Source organism: Balaenoptera ricei, chromosome 6 (genome assembly GCF_028023285.1).
Source record: "Balaenoptera ricei isolate mBalRic1 chromosome 6, mBalRic1.hap2, whole genome shotgun sequence".
Taxonomy (NCBI): domain Eukaryota; kingdom Metazoa; phylum Chordata; class Mammalia; order Artiodactyla; family Balaenopteridae; genus Balaenoptera; species Balaenoptera ricei.
In genome coordinates, this window is record NC_082644.1 from 116,468,742 (window position 1) to 116,486,497 (window position 17,756).

Sequence of the window (17,756 nt, forward strand, 5' to 3'; positions counted from 1 at the left end):
CCAAGGTCACACAGCCTGTAGGAGGATGGAGCCCCGAGAGAGGCTGACTGACTTGTGCTCTAACCACTGAGCTCTCTGCCTGCGGGCCAGCCCCCCAAGTACCCTTCCCGATCTCCGTGGCCCGTGGACTCCCGAAGGCCGCGTGGGGCCGCGGGGACAACTGGCACAGCCAAGGCTGAGTCCGCGGGGCGGGAAGGGTTAACGAGCTTCGCCGCATTGGGCCGGCCTCCGGGGGAACCAGCCAATGGGCGCGCGCCGCGATGAGGTAATGCCGGGACCGCGCGGAGTGGGCGGAGCCGGCGGGGTCCTCGCAGGATTTGAGTTCTTTCCCTCCCCACCTACCCCTCACCTTTGACCTTGATGTCCCCCGCCCCCCCACCCCGCAGCCTTAAACCCGTAGAAACCCCTGTGGTGGAGCTGAGGGTCTCGGGTGGCCCTGCATCCCTTAAGGTCTGCGGCAGGAACCCTGAGACGTACTGCCTCCTCCGGGACTCGGTTTCCCCTTTTGCAAGAAGATCGCTGAAGACCAGACCAGCGGTGGACGTTCTTGGATCCCAGGACGGTTTTCAGCCCCTCCCTGCCCTTGGCCCGCTCTGTAGCGGGCACAGTCCTGGCCCCCCTCAGGCAGTGACCAGCGCCGGGGGGCAAGGAGTCTGCCAGGCCAAGGGGAGGGAGACTCACCGGCCCAGTCACACCCTCCTTGTGACCCCAAAGTATCAGCCCCTCCCTATCCCTTGGGTGTCTGCGATGTCGCTTCGCTGCCTCCAAGCCCCAAGTTAGCTGCAAAAGCAGCTGGAGGAGCCGGTTTGGTGGTCACAGGTCAAAGTTCATCGAACCACCAAAATTAATTGAGCGTCTACTACGTGCGGCTCAGAGCTTCGGGTCTGGCTGCTGCCTGGCCGGCTTCCGGGGCTGCCCGCGACCCGGGGTCCCCATCCCGGCCGGCCTGCAGGGGGCCGAGCGCCGATCCCGCCGTCTGGGCACGAAGTGGTTAAAGCCTTCCTAGCCTAGCTGGCTTTGCTGCCGGGCCCGGGCTTATTAGTCAGCTCTCAGGGAGAGGGGCGGTGGGGGAGAGGAGGGGCTCGAGTTGAGAACCGCAGAAAGCTATTCTCAGGGGCTCCCAAGTGTGGGGAGGGCGGCTCAGCAGGAGCTGCTGCTTCCCAGAAAGTTGATTATTTTTAACCCAGGAAGAAGAAAGGAAGGAGGCGAGGGAGAAGGACTCAGAGAAAAGAGGAGAGGATGGCAGAGGAGAGGAGAGGATGGGGAAAGGGAATGGGGAGGGGGAGGGAAAGGGAATGGGGTGGAGGAGGGAAAGGGAAGGCGAGCAGGAGAGAGGGGCGAGGGAAGGCAGAAGGGGGGAAGGGGCAGACTGTGGGATCAGGGAGGGGAGAGCGGGGAGAGACTGGGCCAGCTGGAGTGAGGGAAGCCAGCTGTGGGTGAGGGGTCTCTGGGAGGGGAATGGATGTGGAAGAGGGCACTGCCACCCTTGTAGCCCCTCCCTGCGCCCCTCTGGCTCCTCTCCCAGGCCCCTGGCTGGGGGCGGGGGTGCTCCCGCTGGACCCACCCCCAGGCCACCCATCTTGGTCTTGCCAAGCCTGAGCTGAGAGCAGCGCCCTCTTGAGTATCACCAACCCAGGGCTAGGCAAGGCACTGGGGCTTGGGGAGTGGGGGGGGGCAGGGTGCCCTCCAGCCCACAGCAGCCTGGTGACTTGCCCTTGTCCGGGTGGTGCTCACTGGGGGAGGAGGCAAGGAGGGCTGCCCTGAAAACCCCATGGCCTCTGCAGGGAGGGGTTCCTGGAGGGAAGGGCAGAAGCAGGGCAGAAGGGACCTCGGGCTCCCTTTCTCCTGCCTTGGGGTGGAGCCAAGCTGAAAAGCAAACCTGGTGAGGGGGCCTATGGGGAGGGTGCTGGGGACACAGTGGCAAACAGGACAGACATAGCCGGGCCCGCACGGGGCCCACAGTCCTGCAGAGGAGGCTGAGGCTGCACAGACCGTTCTGAACAGTGCAGCCAACAGTGACAAGAGGGCGGTGGGCTGGGAGGGGACTGTACGGGGGGGCTGAAGGGGCCGGTCCCAAGGGCCTGATCTCTGCAGGGGTCATAGGAGGGATCCCCGAGGAGGGAGGAGGGGTGCCTGAGGACCGGAGGGGCTAACTAAAGAAGGGAAGAGTGACGGGTGGAGGGAGTGGGGATGGCGTGGATGGGGGTCCCAAGGACACAGACCTGAAGGCCCAAGAGAGGATCAGTGTGGCCAACCAAGGCCCTTGTCCTAGAGGTGACCGGAAGCTTCGGAAGTTTTATAGAGCAGAGTGAGCAGACCAGATCCGCAAAGTTCACTTGGGCTGTAGGGGACAAGAGTGGATACAGGAGTGGTACCAAGGTCCCAGGAGAGTGATGGCAGCCTGGCCCGGGGCAGCGGCTTCTGAGACAGAGGGGAGGCTGGCCTTGGACGTGATTCGGGAGGTCCAGAGGACAGGAGTTGGTGTGTCATGGTGTGGGGCTGAAGAAGACCAAGAAGGTGTCAGGGAAGTGCCAGGCTCTGACTCCTGCAAGGACAGAGTCAGGGGCTGTCCCCTAAGACAGAGGGCAGCCCAGGGAGCAGGTTCACAGAAGGTCAAGCATTTGTGTTGGGACAAGGTGGGGACAGGCTGCAGGAACAGCTTGAGCAAAGGCGCAGAGAGGAGAAGGGCAAGAGGAACCGCATGTGGTACCTCGGGATGTGCTGAATCTTCCAGAAAGAGGGGCTGAGTCTGGTCATGGTGGCCTTGACTGCAGGCAAAGGGGTCTGAACTCAGCCTATAGTCAGTGCTGAGCAGCAGAAATGTGGGAACAGAAGAAGGACACAGGGAGGGTAGGTACCCAGCAAACAGTGACGAGGGCGGGCAGGGGCTGCGTCTCTGGCAGCTGGTGCCTGCACCCCACGGCCGGAGGGGGGATGGGTATGACTGGGGCGTGTCATGAGCCCGCCTCTGGGACAGCCTGTGGGGTGGGTGAGTGAGAGTAACTGTGTGTGTGTGTCCCTTGCACTGAGTGTCCTGCCCTTCACTTGAGGTAGGACCTGGGGGACACATCCAAATCCTCCAGGACCAGAGAGTGGTCTGACCAGGCCAGACTAGACCAGGGGGATGATGGATGGAGGAGGACCTCAGCCCCTGGCCACAGCTCTGGAACTCCCTAGACACACACACACACAGACACACACACACACACACACACACACATCATTCTGGAACCCGGAAGCAGCATCTGACCACCCCCCAACAAAGGAGCTGGTGTGGGTGGTGCTAGGTTATTGGCTGGAGGGCAATGTCTGTATGCTTTTAACTACTGCACGGTTCCGAGGAGGCCTTGTTGCAGCAACCCAGGGTCACCCACGCCCACTTCCCACTCAGGGCCCAGGTTGCTCCTCTCCCAGGATGGGAGGGCAGATCTGCTCAGCCTAGTGCTGCGTTTAATATGAGGGTCCAGTGGCTCAGCTGAGGCCTGATTCCAGATAGTGGCTGGGGGCTGTGGCCACCTGCAGCTCTGACCCCACCTTCAGACTCTTGGAACACGTGGACCTGTGGCTTTCCCATCAGTCCTGCTACCTACCATTAGCACCCAACCCCCTAGGGCAGGTACACATCATAAAGTCATGGTTAAGATTAAGGAACAAACCTGAATCCATACCCATTGCTGCCTGGCTGGCTGAGAGCTCTGGCCTCTGTGCCTCAGTTTCTTCATCGGCAAAATGGGGATAATAATGGCAGAGGCAGAGAAACTATGGAGGTAAGGCCTTTAGCAAGGAAAGGGGCCTGTCCCAGGTCACTTGGGGCCCTGAAGCTTCCGCATCAGTACGATGACGAGGGGTGTGGGCTGCAGCCCTCCAAGGTGGAAGAGAATTGGACTTACCACGGGTCAGGTGGTGGTATTGTTCCTATTTTGCAGATGAGAAAACAGAGGCTCAGAGGAATTTGTAACTGGCCCTACACAAAAGGAAGGGTTCAAATTCTCAGGCCTGCTGGGATTTGGGATTCGGTTCCCACCGCCCTCCAAATAAAGAAACTCAAGTGCAAAATGCATTTCCCCGCCAGGACACCCTTCTCTCCCTCCCCAAAACCCACACAGTGACTCTGGCCTGGCCGTCTGGGCCCAGGAGGAGCCGGGTCCCCATCAGGCATCTCTGAGCTGGCTTTCACATCGATGGAGCACAAAGGGGGGTAAGCTGGGCAGAGAAAGAGCCCGACAGGCGAGGAGCCGGCTCCGCGGGCGCTTTTCTCCCTGCTTTCTTCCTCTCTCGGCTCTTTGTTAAGCTCCCTTTCAGCTGAGCCGGCAGAGCCTGGGTGTTCCGAGCTGACAATAATTGCTGCGTCTAGACAGTGTCTGGTATGAGGCCTCCCTCTCCCGCGCCTCGCTGGCCTCCCCGAGGCTCCCTTTCCCAGCGCTGCCGGCCCTGCCCCACGCCCCGTGTTTCCCACACCCCTTCCCCTCTCTGGCTGCCCAGGGTCCCCGTCTGTCCTGGCTCCCTCCTGCTCAGACCCTACATCTCTCACTCCCTCTCCCCCTCCCACCCTCAGACTCACACGCACCCCTTTTGGTCTCCAGGCCTGAAATCAGGGATCAAAAGTGTTTTTGCATTGGCTGCGGCTGGGAGGCCTTGGAGGAGACTGAGCCCAGCAAACCTTCCTGACTGTCGGCCCCCCAGGATCCCAGGCCGCTCACCTTGCTGGATTCTGTGCTGAGCTGGGAAGCTCTGGGATTCATCGGCTTCTTCCCTCATCTTTCCATCCAGGCTTGGATGGGAACCCAGAGGAATCACCAGAGGTCCAAGGAAGAACCTCCTGGTGACTCTGACCATCAGCCACGGATAGAGTGCTTTCAGGAGATACAGGGGGTGGCAAGTGAATTTTCACAAGTTCTAAGATTTGTCCCTGCCCCAACTCAGATCAGTAATTCTGGAATATTTTCCAGAATCTGGAATCTCACTGGGATCAGAATCGAGACCCTCGGTATGATTTTGAGACAGTAATAATAACAGGCAGCCTTTGCTCGGCCCTCTCCCTGCGCCATTTATTTAATCCTCCCAACAGCAGAGAGAGAGGGAGAGAGAGAGGGAGAGAAAGCATGCACGTGCGCAGAAGCCTATGATTTGTCCCATTTTACAGATGAGGAAACTGAGGCCCAGAGAGGTTAAGTAACTTGCCCAAAGTCACAAAGCCAAGCAAGTGGAGGAGCCTAGATTTGAAGCCACAGAGGCTGGCTCCAGAGCCCCAATAATTAATAGCAATAGGAGGATTAAATGCTTACTGAATACCTGCGGCTGAGATTAGCACTTTACATGTACTATTTCCTTTATCCTCATAATGCTGTTAGATAAGATCCGGGATTATGCCCATTATTTACATTAAAGGAGAATAGCCCAGGGCTGCTGGGTGTGGCCAGATGGTGACCTAACTCCACATCAGAAAGGCCTAGTAATCCATGTGCTGCACATGAAAGGCTTGGCCTTGAGTAGAAGCTCAATAAATGTTGCTATTCCATTTCTGACTTCTTCCCTCTGGGCTTTCTTGAGCCCTAGCTAGGCTGGGGGAGACAATGTGGGGCTCTGTCCTCATGAGACCGTGGCCTAGAGGGAACTGGCAAATCAGTCACTTTCAAAGTAGACGGGGAATTATGATGATGTGAGGGAGGCAGGGCCTCTGGGGATCAAGGGGAGGGACCCTGAATCCAAGAAGGCTTCCTGGAGGAGGTTGAATCAACACTGTCCTGGAGGATACGTAAGAGTTGGGCAGTTTAAGAGGGAAGGGAAAGGTGTTCCAGGCAGAGGGAACCACACATAAGAAGGTCCCAAAGTGAGAGAAGAACAGGGTCATCCCAGAGAACCAGAGGTCCCTAAGCAGCTTTGTTGGGCTGAACAGATGCAGGGGCCAAGGAGGGAGTTGGGGGAGCCATGAGGCTGGAGCTGCAATTAGGAAGGGCCTCAATTGCCAGGCCGCTGGGAGGTGGGACCTATCCCAAGGCAGGGAGGCTGGTTAGGGAACTGCAGGGCTGGGATAACCAGGAGGATGTGGAATGGGGTAGGCTGGGTGGATCAGAGAGAGACCCTGCGGAGTTTTAGAAGGATGGTCTCCTCTGATGTTGGGGGTTGGCCTATGAGTTTGCCTTCAGTGCCATTCCAGACGTGGACATAGTGAGGACGAAGGTGTGGAGGTGAGGGGAGCCAGATGTGTGCTCTGGGAAGGAGACAGTGGGGCCAGGTACCAAGTGGCCTTTGGAAGCGAGGTCAGCAGCGAAGGTTTGACAGCTCAGGTAGGAAGATTAACTGGGAAGATTCATCTGGAACCTTTGCAGGATGGATGAAAGGGGCAAACCTGGAGGCAGGGAGGCTGGGGAGGAGGCCAGGAGGAGGCCACTGTTGACCGGGTTTTCCTCCCCAAGCAGATTTGTCCTCATCTCCAGCCGCTCTTCCAGTCTGCAGAGTCATTTTGATTCTGCACCGACTCCCTCCCCGTAGGCTGCTCACACCCTCCGCCCCCAGCTGGAAATGGAAGGAGGACTCTCACCATTCAGTCCTCATCCAGGCCATCGACAAAAACGTCAGACAGCGTGAGTCCACGCCTGTACACCTCTCGGCTGCCAGTGGCCAACACTGGCAGATCCATCGATGAGCTCCCAGCCTGCCACCTCCGGGCCTGCCTGCAGCCCTGGGCCTGGGTCTTGACTTGGAATGCGAAGCCTGGGCCTAATCGGGAGCCATGGACATGCAGAGACACTACTTCCCGTCTCTAGACTGAAACGCTGAACTGTGTATCTGATGCTGGGAGTTCACAGGCTGGAAAAGGAGAAAAACAGGAACAGGGACATGATATAAGGCCGATGGGGATGGTACAGGAGCACTTATGGTGAAGACCACACAGGCCCACCATCCCGGACCCCAAATCCCTGGGCGGATGGGTCCAGAACTCAGAATTTTTCCAGTTGTAGGAGGAAAGTATGACACATAGACCACATAGCCCCTAATACCCCCAACGAAGTGTGGGGCACCCCCGTAATCAAACACGTTAACACATCTGCAGCAAAGCCTCTGAACAAAGACATAAATACTCTGAATCTCAGTCTTCTCATCTCTAAAGTGGAGCAATGGTGGTAGCCGGCTCACACAGTTGCCCTAAGAATTTGATGCTTCTCATGATAATAGCCAGCCCGCAGGGCCTCAGACACAGGCTCTTGTCCTGCCCCAAGCCTTTGGCACTTGCTGCTCCTTTCTGGAATATTCCTCCCCAGACATCTCACAAGATCGCTCTCTCACCTCCTTCAGGACTCTCCTCAGCAAGGCTTGCCCTGGCCGTCCCAGTCTCCTCCCGCCCCTCTTGTTCTCCTTTCTTTTTGTTCCCGGCCTCTAACATCTGACGTATCATTGATTAAATTACTCATTTGTTAATTGCCTGCTCTCCCACGGCAGAATCCAAGTTCTGCGTGGGCAGGACTCTGTGCTGTCACCCACTCTGCCCCGGCACCTAGGACAGAGCTGGCACAGATGGGCACTCTGATTTTTGCTGAATGAACGATTGTCTGTTAAATGTGCCTTGCGCATCAGAAAGACTCAATAAAGCACAGCTGGTGCCATCGCCATTACTGTTATTACTGATGTTGCTGCTGTTATTACTATCATCATCATTACTATGTTCCTGAGCTGATCCCAGACCTTGGTTCTCCAGCCTCTGAAATGGGCATCCAGGGGACTGAGATATCGGCCACCAGAAGCGGATCAGGTCCTTGCAGGAGAGACAAAGAACCTTGCCCGCCCCCCTGGGGGTGCCTGCACCCCTCACTGGAGAGAGAGGCCGGGGAGAAGCTTGGAGAAGGCACACAGCCCCAGTGAGCAGGGCTGCCAGAAGGCCATACATAATTCATTGCCAAATGGGGCGGTGGGCAACTGTGCGCTGGGGCTCACTCAGCGCCTGGCACTTTGCTGACTGCTCCTCACACGCTGCCTCATTGCATCTTCGCGGATTTGCAGGGTGCGAACCTTCCCCCGCCTCCCCGTTTTCCCCGGGGGGAGACAGGTTCCGAGGATGGGGCCACCGCGCAAGTCACACAGCTTCTCAGTAGCCAAGCGGGGTCTCCAGTCACTGCCTCTCTGTGGAGGAAAGAGACAGCCCTGGGGACAGAGTGGGGACAGAGACCTACCCCACACAAGGCAGCACAGGACAGGCTGGGTCACAGCAGGGCTGAGGAAGGGGCAGGGGACCCCCAGCCCACCTCACCCTCCTCTCCTGGAGGACGCGTTCCCTGCTGTGACCACCAAGAGTGCTGGCTCTGGAGTTTCAAGGGCTCACTTTGCTCAGCTGGAAGAGTAACAGAGCCCACGCCCTGGGGCTCTGCAATCCCCCCGACACGATGCTGGCCCCAAAAGTGGCATCTGCCCAGGGGAAAAGCCTATCCCAAAAGGTTACATACTCTACGATTCCCTTTACATAACATTTTCGACATCACAAAATGTTAGCAATGGAGGATGGATTAGGGACAGGCTGGAAGGGGGTGGAATGGGCGTGTGGTCATAAAAGAGCAACAGGCGGGATCCTTGTGCGGATGGACAAGTTCTGTATCCCGACTGTGAGACTGTGACGGAGGATCCACAAACCTGTGATAAAACTGTAGAGAACTAGGGCTTCCCTGGTGGCACAGTGGTTGAGAATCTGCCTGCCAATGCAGGGGACACGGGTTCGAGCCCTGGTCTGGGAAGATCCCACATGCCGTGGAGCAACTAGGCCCGTGAGCCACAACTACTGAGCCTGCGTGTCTGGAGCCTGTGCTCCGCAACAAGAGAGGCCATGACAGTGAGAGGCCCGCGCACCGCGATGAAGAGTAGCCCCCACTTGCCACAACTGGAGAAAGCCCTCACACAGAAACGAAGACCCAACACAGCCATAAATAAATAAATAAATAAATAAAGAATACAGTAGTCCCCTTTCATCAACAGGGGATGTCTGAAACTGCAGATAGTACCAAGCCCTACATACACTCTATTAAAAAAAAAAAAAAAACTGTATAGAACTAAATGCACACACGAAATATTATAAGTAAAACTGGGAAATCGGAGTAAGATCGGTGGGTTTTGTCAATGCCCACAGCCCAGCTGTGATCTTGTCCTGTAGTTCTGCTCGATGATTCCACTGCGGGAAACTGGGTGAAGGGTACAGGGGATCTCTGTGTTATTTCTGACAACTGCACGTCAGCCTACAATGATCTCAATGGAAATTTCAATTTTTAAAATGTCATCTGGGGAATTCCCTGGCGGTCCAGTGGTGAGGACTCGGCGCTTTCACTGCCGAGGGCGCAGGTTCGATCCCTGGTCGGGAACTAGGGTTCTGCAGGCTGCGCAGAGTGGCAAAAAAAAAAAAAAAAAAAAAAAATGCCATCTGCCTCTGCCCAGAAAGGGTTACATAAACCACTGCAATTCGTTCTTGCCCAACCTCACAACCGCCCAGCCCAGGACAGGGACAAGTGGGCATTTACCAGGCAGCTGGAGTTTTCCTCGGCTCTGAATTGTCCTTCCTGCCTCACTTGGAGGGTCCTCAGTCTTTATTCCAGAATGTTCCTGCTCTCTCTCACCTTCCCATAGACAAGAATTCAATACGAGCCCATGGGACCCGAGATAGACACTGGAGGAGGACGAGGAAGGCCTTTGTCATCAGTCACCTGTCTGCATCCGGCTGGGACTCCTAGCCACGCTCAGAGGCTCCCGGTCAGGATTATGAAAACGGCAACTCTCACGCGCCTTGGTCTCCTGCTCCACGAGAGAGTGGGGCAGCGGAAAGAATGCTGAGCGTGGGGCTTCCCTGGTGGCGCAGTGGTTGAGAGTCTGCCTGCCAATGCAGGGGACACGGGTTCGAGCCCTGGTCTGGGAAGATCCCACATGCCGCGGAACAACTAGGCCCGTGCGCCACAACTACTGAGCCTGCGCGTCTGGAGCCTGTGCTCTGCAACAAGAGAGGCCGCGACAGTGAGAGGCCCGCGCACCGCGATGAAGAGTGGCCCCCACTTGCCACAACTAGAGAAAGCCCTCGCACAGAAACGAAGACCCAACACAGCCATAAATAAATAAATAAAATTTAAAAAAAAAAAAAGAATGCTGAGCGTCAGGTCCCACGGGTCCCAGACCCCACCGAGCTCCTGCCTTACCATGTGACTCTAGACAATCCCCGCCTTCTTTTTGGTTCTTGGTTTCCTCATTTGAAGCACAAAAGAATTGGACTGGATTATCCTTAAGGGTCTTCCGGGCCCGTGAAGAGGTGACCCTGGCCCCCATCCTGCTACCCAGAGGACTCTCCTTCATGTTCATGCGGTTGGACAAGAAGAGCTGGGCCCCAGGCCTGCCTCTAGCCCTTCCCTGTGCTTGCGTGCGTGACCTTGGGGCCTCCCTGCCTTTCAGCGTCAATACAATTGAGAGGGTTACACAAGCTCAGGTCATTAAGTCACTCAACAAACGTGTATTGAACACTCACTAATTGCCAAGCACTAGAGAAAAAAAGGGGCGGGGGGCAGGGAAATGCCGTCCCTGCCTTTGTGGAACCTGCGGTCTAGGAGGGAAGAATGCCACAAAGAAATCAAATATTGCAGCTGATTTTATGCAAAGAAGGAAAGCATCAGCTGGGATGGTGTGTTTCAGGGCCATCCTTGAAAGGATGGGCTTCCCTGGGAAGTAACAGTTGAGCTGAGGTCTGAGCAAGGAATCAACTCTAAGCAAAGAAAGGGGAAGGTGGCCAAGGGCAGAGGCTGCTCCAAAACAGGGCACAGCAAGCGCTGGGGGCCTGTGCAGAGTGAAAGCGCAGTGTGAGAGATCACGGTCCAGGAAGGGGCAGCAGCTTCAGTGGATGACACAGGAGAGCAGGTACGAGGGGAGCAGGTACGAGGGGAGTCAGGCTGAGGAGGCTCGTCTCCATCCCAGACAGAAGGGATCCTTTGAGTCACGTTAAGCAAGGGAGTTACCAGATTGGATTTGTGGTTTGAAAATCTCCTCCTGCTTACCAAGAGGAGAGGGGACCTCATGGGCCCTCCTTGTTGCCTTAAGTGATTTTTACTGTGATGTTATTCGGACAGGTACAAACATTAAATGAAGCATAAACTCCTTATAGCTCTTATACAACCATAAAACCAAGACAAATTGGTCAATCAAATACAAAATCAATTCAAATCAGATTAATTTCATACAACGTATCTTTTGTTTGAAACCCTGTCACCACCTACAGTGCAAGTATGACCCAACTACTATGGCTTTGAGTCTGTGGGGCAGAGCAGATTGGCTTTATAATCCAAGAAGAAAGAGGCAGACAGCTCAAGAGAAAAATGGAGGAAATGAATTACAGTACTTCACAAGGGAATAGCCAAATAACCAGCAAGTGCATGATAAAGTGCTCAGCTCCGTAACTCATCAAGGGGAAATGCAAATTAAGACCACAGTGAACTACCACATCAGACACAAGAAAAGCTAAAGTGAAGAAGACTGACAATGTCAAGTGTTGGTAAGCACGTGGAGCAACTGGAACTCACACCCAGCTGGCGGGTATGTGAATTGGTACAACCACTGTGGGAAGCATGTGTCAGGTCTGCTCAAATTGGGCACGCCCTACCCTCTGACCCACACTTCCACTCCAAGGCATGTACCTAACAGAAGTTTATCCTTGCGTTCTCCAAAGATGTGACTGGGAATATTCACAGCAGCACTATTCACATAGTAGCCCTGCATGGAATGAATCCAAATATCCTGCAGCTGTAGAACAGACAATTTGTAGACTATTGGTGCAGTGGATGACTGGTCAGCTTTAAGGATGGATGATCTACAACTAGCCACAACAATAGAGATGAACCTCACAAACATGATGTGGAAAAGATATTTACATAAAGGACGAAAACAAGCAAAATTAGTCTGTGGTGTTAGAGATGTCTGTGGTGTCTGTGGTTAGAGGTGTCTGTGGTGTTAGAGATCAGGGTAGAATTACCCACAAGTAGGAGGAGGGTTAGCGACTGGGGATTTGGAGGAGGGAGAGGCCAATGGACTAGACAGTCTGGAAGTTGCTAGAAATAGCACTGTGGTCCTCAAGGCTCTGGACTCAACTGAGAGGCCAGATATGGGGGGAGGAAAAGGACCCATAGAAGTGCAGCTCAGGGTCCCCTGGCCCCCTTTCCTTGCCCACACAGACCAACTCGCAAGTGGTAACCTAGGTGCCTGGGCTTGGCTGGAGGGAACTAGACGCCAGCGGTAAGAAAGGGCTGGCCTTCCAAGCCAGAGAACGAGAGCTCCTCTGGGGGAAGAAGCCTTGCCTGTAGCCCTGGGGCACTGGAGATTGGTGGAGACCTTGGCACCAGCTTCCAGGTAAGAAGAGGGTGCTGGGCAGCATGAGGCAGCCACACCAGCCGCAGGCCACCGACCCCAGGCAGCCTCAGGGAAGCTCAGCTCCAATCCTCGCTTTGAGGATCCAGTTCTTTATACCTTAACCCCTCCCCACCTCCCAGCTTTGGAGCAGGTAAAGGAGGAGGGTCATTCCCTGCTCCTGAAGAGCAGACGTATAATCCACATGCCAGTGAGAAGGGTCCTGACTGTCTGGTATGAAGCTTTTGCTCAGCAAAGTCTGGCTGGATGAATGCCCAGCTGGGCATAATGCTATGTGCATGGCTGACTGAGGCCTCCCCATGGGAAGTTCATTGACAGGCTTCCAGGAAAGGGATTGTAAAATAAGTTCAGAGTTTTCACTTAAGAAGCACCCACCATGGGCCAGGCCCTCTGCTCAGAGCTTTGGTGCACAACCTCATTTAATTCTCCTACTTAACACACCAATAACTCAGACATGACTATTTTTAAAATCAAGTCTGACAATACCTGCCTTTCAGGTGGAGAGTCTAGACCTTTTACATTTATGTTCTTATTATTGTGGGTGGGTTTGTGTCTGTCATCCTGCTACTTGTTATCTATTTGTCCCCTCTCTTCTTTTTTCCTTTGTTCTTCCTTGACTGACTTCTGTTGGGTTAATCAAGTACTTTTATAAACATTCCATTCTGTCTTCCCTGTTTGCTTTTTAGCTCTACCTCTTTAAATTTTGGGTTGCTCTCAAAGGGATTATGATGTGCATTCTTAAGTTATCACAGTCTGCCTTCCAATAATAATGCACCACTTCATGTATTCTGTAAGGACTTTACAAAAATAGAATTCCATTTCATCCTCTCCTGTACTTTGTGTTATTATAGTTGTATATTTTACTTTTATATGTGATATAAATCCCAGAACACACTGTCATTTTGCTTTAAGGAGCCAATTAATTTTTAAAGAAGTTAAGAAAAGGAAGAGTCTTTTGTATCTATTCACATATTTACCATTCCCAGTGCTACTTTTTCCTGTAAAAATTTCCTTGTAAATTTTCTGCAGTTTTATCTGGTATCATTTTCCTTAAGCCTAAAGACCTTGCTTTAGCATTTCTTATAATTCAGGTCTACTGGAAACAAAGTCTCTGTTTTATCTATTCAAGAATGTTTTTATTTTTCCATTTTGAAATATATTTTCACTGTTAGCATTCTAAGTTGACAGATTTTAACTTCATCTGTGGTTAATTGTTCTATTGTCTTCTGACTTGCATTATTTTCACGAGAAGTCCGTTGTCTTTTGCATCATTGTTTTCCTATACATAATTATTATATATTTTTTTTTCTAGCTGTTTTCCAGATTCTCTCTTCATCTTCGGTTTTCGGCAGCCTGACCATGATGTGCTTGAGTATGATTTTCCTTGTATCTATCCTGGTTAGGGTTTGCTGAATGTCCTGGATCTGCAGGTTGACTGCTTTTTCAAACATGGAACATTCTCAGCCAATATCTCATCAAAAAAAAACAATTTTTTTGCTCCATTATCTCTCTTCCCACCTCTGGGACTCCAATTACATGTATGTTAAGACTGCTTGATGCTGTCACACAGGTTATTGAGACTCTGTTCATTTTTTCAATCATTTTTCTCTTTGTGCTTCAGTATGGATAATTTCTATTGATCTGTTTTTAAACTCACTGATCCTTTTTTTATTGGGTCTAGTCCCATCCAATGAGCGTTCAACTTCAGTTATTGTATTTTCAAGTTTAGAATTTGATCTGATCCTGTTTTTTAAGAAAAAAAGTTTCCATATCTCCTCTTGTTATGGGTTGAATTATGTCCCCCCCCAAAAAAAAAAAGATATGTTGAAGTGCTGACCCCCCGTACTTCAAAATATGACCTTATTTAGAAACAGGGTCACTACAGGTGTAATTAGGTAAATTAAGATGAGGTCATACTGGAATAAAGTGGGCCCTTAATCCAATATGACTGGTGTCTTTATAAGGAAAGCAGAGAGACACAGGGAGAACACCAAGTGAAGACAGAGATTGAAATTCTTGCAAGCCAAGGAATGCTAAGGATTGCTGGCAGTCACCAGAAGCTAGGAGAGAAGCATGGAACAGATACCCCTTCAGAGCTCTCAGAAGGAATTAACCCTGCCAACAACTGGATTTCAGACTTCTAGCCTTTGGAACTGTGACAGAATACATTTCTGTTTTTGTAAGCCACCCAGTTTGTGGTAGTTTGTTCTGGCAGCCCTAGGAAACTAATACGCTTCTGAAATTTCCCACACCTTCATCCATTGTGGGAAATTTCCCACACCTTCATCCACTGCCTTTTCCTGTAAATTCTTTAACACATTTATCATAATGATTTAAAAATCTGCCAACTAATTCCAACATCTAGATTGCCTTTGGATCTGTTTCTACTGACTTTTAAAAAAATCTTGTCTATGTGTCACATGTTCCTGTTTCTTTCCATGTCTATCAATAATAATTTTTTATTTTATTCTGGACATTGTGATGATATAATGTAGAGCTTCTGGATTGTGTTATCTTCCTCTGAAGAGTTTTGTATATCATTTCTGTTTAATTGTTGGCCATTCACCTCGATCTTGTGAAGCCCTGGTTTTAGACTTTGTTAGGGCAGGTTTATTTTTGGTCCTTACTCCTAAGTAATGGTCTCCCAGGATCTCAGTGAAAAGGCTGGCATGTTTACCAAGCCACTCTAACTTGGTGAGATTTGAACTAGAAAATTTGTATCCCCAATGCCATGCAGCTGCAGAAATCTCTGCTCAGCTCTTTCAGCCCTCCAGCTGTGTTTTCCCCTGAGCTCCCTGGAGTCATGCCCCACACCAGAGTCAGCCAAGAATCTGAGGGGAGTTTTCTCCCTCTGCAGCTCTGTTTTCTGGGATTTCTCTCTCTCTAAATTTCCAGCTGCTCTGCAGGCCCTGAACTCCAACTTCTTGCTCTTCAGTCAATAAGGCTTCTGCTTTCTGCTTGAGTTCTATCCCCCATGCACAACATAAACTAGGGAATGCCCTCAGGGGAAAATCCAGATAAATGTGTCTCTCGTCAGCATGGTTTCTTGGTTTCAAGGGTCATATCTCCTCTAGTGTGTCTGCTTTTGGTCACTCTCCAGTAGTTCCAAGCAAATCTGTTTTATATATTTTTGTCCAGATTTTATAATTGTTACCAGCAGAAAGTTAATCTGATATAAACTACTCTTCTACTACCAGCAAGTCTATGCTTTATAAATCACTACATCATGTTGCCTAAGACATAATTTAGTGCTCATGTTAGGTCTAGTTTTAGACTTGACATTGGAAGCAATATGGTTTAGTGGAAAATGCAGGCCATTGTGTTGGGGTCTGGAGCCAGCCATTCCTATGGTTAAGTCTTGATCCTGATACTTTGCTGTGTGACCTTGAACGAAGTTCTTCATCTCACTGAGCTTCAGTGGCCTTACTTGTGTAACAGGAATAACAGTCCCCGTCTTCAGGATGAGGAATGGAAGTAACCTGAGCAAAAGCCCAGACCCACGTCTACACATGGTAAGGTGCTCAATAAATGGAAGATGTTATTAGCAATGAATTAGCAGTTCTGTTCTTACAAGTAAAGATCCCCAATGACGTCATGATCAGCCAGACCCAGTGTTGACCTTGAGTAAAGAGTAGAGTGGGGACTCTACTCTGTTGACACATTTTAAGAGACAAGCTGATGTCTTCAAGTTTGGTTTCACAGTCATGTCAGAGGTGCATCTTCTAAGGGCAGCGAGAGACCTGCATCCTCTGGGATGGCCCTAACTGTGCCTTCTTGGCAGCAGAAGGTCCCCCCTTAGAAGACCAACAAGGACTCCTGCCAACTCATGTCTGGGCTAAGTCAAGTCCTGATCAAATGGGATGGGCTGGGTTGGGTGACACTCACCAGGCTTAAACAGCAACCCAAATAAGGAGACACCAATATATCAATGGTATTTATGGGGAGGGTCCCCCTCTGAAGGGGCAAAGGCCACCAACACAGCAACCAAAACAATCACCTTGACAGAAGGGCTCATTGTCTTCAGGCAGAGCTGTGGAAGCCAAGACTGCATTCTGGACCAGCCAATGGCCTTCGTTCGGCAAGTCCCTATCCCTCTCTGGATCTCCTTCCACCATCTGTATGAAGAGATGACCTCTAAAGGCCCTCTCAATGTGGGATCAGAAATCGGGCAACCTGATGCCTAGCCATGGTCCTGCCTCCAACAAGGGAAGTGAGGTTGGTCACCTCACTTAATCACTCTCTGCCTCAGTTTCCCCATCTGTAACATGGGGTACACATGCTCAATACTCCCTTTTGCACCAGGCTGCCATGGAGCCCTTAAAAATAACAAAGTATTCTGAAAGCCAGAAGAGCAAACATGTATCATACCCCAGATCTACAGCCTTGCACCATGCTTGGCAAACTCAACAGTCTTGCATTATAAAGACAAGGAGGGGAAATGGAACCAGCCCACCCTTGGGAAAAAAATGAGAGCTTTCAAAGAGAGACAAATAACTTGCAATTTAAATGCATAAGAGACCAGGCTGTGCCACCGCATATGCAGATAGATGCAAATGATATGCAAATGGACCAGAGCAAGCCTGGGTTTGCCAGTGTCCTCTGCCAAGCAGCCAGTTATGGGGTTCAGCCAGGTCTGCTCTGTGCCAGAAGCTCACATCTGGGGCCCAGAGGCCTTGGGGTGAATATCCGATTGCGCCTCCTCCAGAAAGCTTTCCAAGACCCAGCAGGCCGCAGCCCCCTCCCCCTCTCCCCAGGGCTTGGAGCCTGCCTCTGGACTCTGCAAGGGTGCCGCCATCTCCCCCTCCAGACTGCGAGCTCCTAAGGGCAGGGCTCTGTCTCATTCACCACTGCACTCCTGGAACTTTCACAGTACCTGGTACCAAGTAGGTGCTCAGAGGCTGCAGGCTGAGTGATCAGGAAGGCAGGATGGGTGGGTGAATTCATTTATAAGTCCTCCTTGACCCAAGGAACAGGCCAAATCCTCTTCAGAGGCTTTGGGTTCTGCTGTCACCCAACAATGGGTGACCTTCAACATCAGTACCCTGTTACCAGTGAAGATTAAAGGACTGAAGTTTGCAGGTAACACCTAATTTATAAATTAGAAAAGATTCCACTTTGTTGGTACAATGACATCCTTATCCTTACAATGACATCTCTTTCATTCTGCTGTCCTTTCTGGGGTGGGCGAGGGCCTGACTCGGAATCAGTGTCCAATAAATATCGACGGATGAATGAATGAGTGAATGAATGCATGAACAAAAGAATGAGGTTTCAGCTAACCTTCCAGAAATTGCCCGTAAGCCACAGCCCATTCTGTCAAAGTACAGACCTTAAGTTGAGATACTGATTTTGTCTATTTGTTGTAGCAAGTTTGAATTCTTTTT